Genomic DNA, 5,594 nt, shown 5'->3' with positions numbered 1-5,594 from the left:
GTTCATCAATTTTTACCCCAACAATAGTTTGTAGATGAGAAATATCTCCAAATAATCTTTGAAAGTCATTAAGAGTCTGTAGTCTATCTCTCCGAATTTGCACCTTTTGGGGTCTAATTTTTTGTAGCTCTATTTTATATCCTAAATAATTAATAGAGTCTCCTCTTTGTATCTTTTCAGGAGCAATTTGTAATCCCCAGCAAGGCAAAATTTTCTTTACTTCTTCAAATATTATTTCTAAAGTATCTGCATTTGAGTCAGCTAGTAAAATATCGTCCATATAATGATAAATTATAGATTTAGGAAAATTTTTACGTATCACTTCCAATGGCTGTTGTACAAAATATTGACACAGAGTTGGGCTATTCAACATTCCCTGAGGGAGGACCCTCCATTGAAATCTTTTAACCAGTTGAGAATTATTATAAGTAGGTACTGTAAAAGAAAATCTTTCTCTGTCTTTTTCTTGTAAGGGTATTGAAAAGAAACAGTCTTTTAAATCAATAACTATGAGAGGCCATCTTTTTGGTAACAGAGTAGGCAAAGGCATCCCAGATTGTAGAGAGCCCATTGGCTGAATTACTTTGTTAATTGCTCTAAGGTCTGTTACCATTCTCCATTTACCAGATTTCTTTTTAATAACAAATACAGGAGAATTCCAAGGGCTGGTTGATTCTTCAATATGCTGAGCATTTAACTGTTCTTCTACCAGCTCTTCTAAAGCCTGGAGTTTCTCTGTTGTTAAAGGCCATTGCTGGACCCATACAGGCTTGTCTGTTAACCATTTTAAAGGTAGAGCTGTTGGTGTCTTTGGAAGATCATGAGTTATTGTGCCCTGTTCTTGTATAATATGGATGGCTGGTGACCACTCATTAGAACAATATCTTCTAATATTTCTCTCAGTAACATGTGCTAGTTTATGATTTGTTTCTGAGATTGGAGGGATGTTAATCTGAGTATTCCATTGTTGCAACAAGTCTCGACCCCACAGGTTCATAGTTATGTTAGCCACATATGGTTTTAATTTTCCTCTCTGTCCTTCTGGACCTATACATTCGAGCCATCTTGCACTCTGTTTCACCTGAGATAATGTCCCAATTCCTAACAGTTGAACGTTTACCTCCTGAAGAGGCCAAGTTGGATGCCAAAATTCTGGTGCAATTATGGTAACGTCCGCACCTGTGTCTACCAGACCAGACAACAAAACACCATTTATTTTTATCGTTAATTTTGGTCTTTGTTCATTAATAGAAGTTTGCCAAAAAAATTTTCTTTGTTTTCTCCTGAATTTGTTATTCTCTCTGTTTCATCATCCTGACCAGCATGATTTATTCCAATAGGCATTTGGTTATTTAATCGCTCTCCAGAGCAGGCATTTCCTCTATGGCTGCAGGAAAGGTTTGAACTGGATTTGCACTGGGGGCCTGCGCGAGGCCCCTCTGGGAGTTTCCCAAAGACTGAGGCAAAGGATTACCCTGTCTGTCCTTTGTTGATCTACATTGGTTGGTCCAGTGTTTTCCCTTACCACACCTTCTGCATACTCCAGAAGGAAGGGCATTCTGCTGCCATTGTTCCTTGAAGAAACATTGTTTCTAGGAATGGCCTGTCTACAGTCCCTTTTCAAATGTCCTTGCTTTCCACATCCAAAACATCTAACACTCCTCAAACCTTTTGAAATTACTTCTCCTACCCACGTATCATCATGCTCATCAGCTTCAACATTAATTGTTTCTGTAATCCAATCTTCCATAGGTGCAGATCTTGCCCTTAATGGCCTGATTATTCTTTTGCATGCTGCATTCGCATTCTCAAAGGCCAAAGATTCAATTATTGCCTTACCAGCTTCTGAATCCGAGACCATTCTCTTTACTGCTGAAGCCAGTCTTTGTAAAAAATCTGTAAAAGACTCTTTTGGGCCTTGCATCACCTTTGTAAATGGCTCAGATTTTTTCCTGGTTCCTCAACTCTGTCCCATGCATTCAAGGCTGCCATTCGACATAAAATTAGGGTTTGGACATCATATAAACATTGTGTTTGTGCTGAAGTATATTGGCCTTTGCCATAAGCTGATCCTGGCAAACTTGTATTCCTTTATCCCTCCATTGTTTTTCTATGTTTTTAGCCTCCTCCTTAAACCAAGTCAGAAATTGAAGTCTCTGGCTGGGTTCCAGAACACCTTGAGCAAGGTCCCGCCAGTCCTGTGGTACTATCCTATTATATGTTGACCAAGAGTTTAACATTTGCTTTACATATGGGGAATGCATGCCATAAGATACTATTGCCTCCTTAAACCTTTTTAAATCCAACATTTCAATTGGAGCCCAGTTATTTTGTGTAGCCATTTGATCAGGCATCTGCTGTACGGTTACAGGATAAATTAAGGGTGACTGTGTGAAAACAGGCTTTCTTTCTGCAACCTTATGATCCCGACTTGAAACAACTTCACTGTTAATTTCTTCTGTCTGAATTTTTACAGGTTTAACAAGTTCTTCTAAAGCTGTTATCCTGGCACTTAAATTGACTATCTTTTTAAATATTAAAATGTGGATTAGTATAGTGATAAGGTGCATAATTCCACCAATACTAATATTATATAGTTGTTCCATTATCAGACTGCCTAAAATTTCGAACAAAAACCAATTTTCTTCCAATGTACACATAAAACCCATTTGTTTTTTAATGTGGAAAAAATTCTCTTTTAGATAGTTTCCTTTAAAACATCTGATATGTTATGACTTACCAAATCTGCGTTGAACAGTAGAAATCCGAGGGGATTTTCAAAGTAGCCACCTAGTGTCCCAGGTGTAAATCCAGAGAGAGAGAAAGAGAGAGAGAGAGAAGGCACAAGAAAGCATAGCCGGCTAAAGCTTAAATCCAGCCACGTGTTCCCTCTTGTGCCGGAGTCAAGGCTTGGGTCTGGCTTCCTTAAGCTCCGACCATGTGCGTTGGCTTTACAGGCAGGGCCCTGTTCGGCAGGGCAGGTCTGAGTTGTTTGTAGCACTGGCTTTAAGCAAGCTACTCACAGACCTAGGCCCGGGCTAGAAGCTGCCACCGGGACTAGGAAGCCGGCAGCTCAGACTAGGAAGTCGGCGGCTCGGACTAGGGCGCCGGCCGCTTCCTGCCGCTTCCTCCGCCGCCTGCTGCCGCCTGCCGCCCTTGCGGGAAAGCAGACCTGCCGTCAAGCCAAGCGGTTTTTAATGGATTCTTGTCACATTGGGCACCAGATATTGATGTAACTAACCGTCTTATTAAATAAGAAACACAGAAACAATGTAAAGGAGAAAGCCAAGAGGTCAGAGCTCAGAGCTAAAATCTCACCCTTCCACCTGCTGTCCCAGCTTCGCGAAAGAGACCTACTTCCTGTCTGTTTTTTTTTTTTTTTTTTATAGTATGTTGTTCTGCCTTCTCATTGGTTGTAAACCCAAACACATGACTGCCTCGTCACTGTCTGAATGTACAGCCCCCTAGGTCTTAAAGGCATATGTCTCCAATGCTGGCTATATCTCTGAACACACAGATATCTATGGGATTAAAGGCGTGTGCCACCACCGCCACACTCTTGCTATGGCTCTAATAGCTCTGACCCCTGGACAACTTTATTTATTAACATACAATCAAAACAATATTTCAGTACAATTAGATTACCACCACAGTTGTTGAATTTTTTCCCATTCAATATACTCTTTTCATTCAATTGACAGTGTCATTTTCTACATAGAAGCTTGTGATTTTCTTTCTTTTTTTTCAGAAATCATAAAGACATTTATTTCCAAGCATTTCTTTGGTATCTGTATAATTTTGTCTTTCATTAAAACTTGACAGCAAATTTGCATACTAATGAGATAGTTGTGCTTGTTGATTTTATATATATATATATATATATATATATATATATATATATATATATTTTATTTTACAATATTATTCAGTTCTACCTAATAGCCACAGATTCCCTTGTTCTCTCCCTTCCTGTCCCCCTCTCCTTCCCCTAGCCCACCCCCATTCCCACCTCCTCCAGATCAAGGTCTTCCCCGAGGACTGGGATCAACCTGATAGACTCAGGTCAGGCAGGTCCAGTACCCTCCTCCCAGATTGAGCCAAGCATCCCTGCATAAATCCCAGGTTTCAAACAGCTAACTCATGCAACCAGCCAGGACCTGGTACCACTCACTGCCTAGATGCCTCCCAAACAGATCAAGCCAATCAACTGTCTCACCTATTCAGAGGGCCTGATCCAGTTGGGGGCCCTTCAGTCTTTGGTTCATAGTTCATGTGTTTCCATTCATTTGGTTATTTGTCCCTGTGCTTTATCCAACCTTGGTTTCAACAATTCTCGCTCATAGAAACGCGCCTCTTTCTCACTAATTAGACTCCCAGCACTCTACCCGAGGCCTAGCCATGGATGTCTGCATCCAGATTCCTCAGTCCTTGGATGGGTTTATGGCACAACTATTAGGGTGTTTGGCCATCCCATCACCAGAGTAGGTCAGTTTGGGCTGTCTCTCGACCATTGCCAGCAGTCTTTTGTGGGATTATCTTTGTGGATTTCTGTGGGCCTCTTTAGCTCTTTGTTTCTTCCTTTTCTCATGTGGTCTTCATTTACCATCCATGGTCTCCTATTCCTTGTTCTCCCTCTCTGTTCTTGATCCAGCTAGGATCTCCCGCTCTCTTTCCCTCGACCCCTGCCCTTCATTGCTCCCACTCATGTCCAGGCTGTTCATGTAGATCTCATCCATTTCTCCGTGTCTTTCTTGGGGTCCCGTTTTCCAGGTAGTCTCACTGGTGATGTGAGTAGCAGTCCAGTCATTCTTGTATCACATCTAGCATACTCCTATGAGTGAGTACATACCATAGTTGTCTTTCTGAGTCTGGGTTACCTCACTCAGGATGATTTTTTTCTAGATCCATCCATTTGCCTGCAGACCTCATGATGTCATTGTTTTTCTCTGCTGAGTAGTATTCAATTATGTATATGTTCCGCAATTTATTTATCTATTCTTCCGTTGAAGGGCATCTAGATTGTTTCCAGATTTTGGCTATTACAAACAATGCTGATATGAACATAGCTGAGCAAGTGCTCTTGTGGTATGATTGAGCATTTCTTGGTATATGCCCAGGAGTGTTATAGCTAGATCTTGGGGGCGATTGATTCCCAATTTTCTAAGAAAGTGCCATATTGATTTCCAAAGTGGTTGTACAAGCTTGCTTTCCCACCAGCAGTGGAGGAGAGTTCCCCTAGTTCCACATCCTCACCAGCATAAAGTGTCCTCAGTGTTTTTGATCTTAGCCATTCTGACAGGCATAAGGTGGTATCTCAGAGTTGTTTTGATTTGCATTTCCCTGATGATTAGGGATGTTGAGCAAATCCTTAAATGTCTTTCAGCCATTTGAGTTTCCTCTGTTGAGAATTCTCTGTTTAGTTCTAAAGACCATTTCTCAATTGGACTGTTGGTCGTTTTGATATCTAATTTCTTGAGTTCATCATATATTCTGGATATCAGTCCTCTGTCACATGTGGGGTTGGTGAAGATCTTTTCCCATTATGTAGGCTGTCGCTTTGCCTTGTTGACTGTATCCTTTGCTCTACAAAAGCT

The sequence above is a fragment of the Peromyscus leucopus genome, chromosome 9, assembly GCF_004664715.2.
Source record: "Peromyscus leucopus breed LL Stock chromosome 9, UCI_PerLeu_2.1, whole genome shotgun sequence".
In the NCBI taxonomy this organism is placed as follows: Eukaryota; Metazoa; Chordata; class Mammalia; order Rodentia; family Cricetidae; genus Peromyscus; species Peromyscus leucopus.
Note: the sequence above shows the minus strand (reverse complement) of the source record.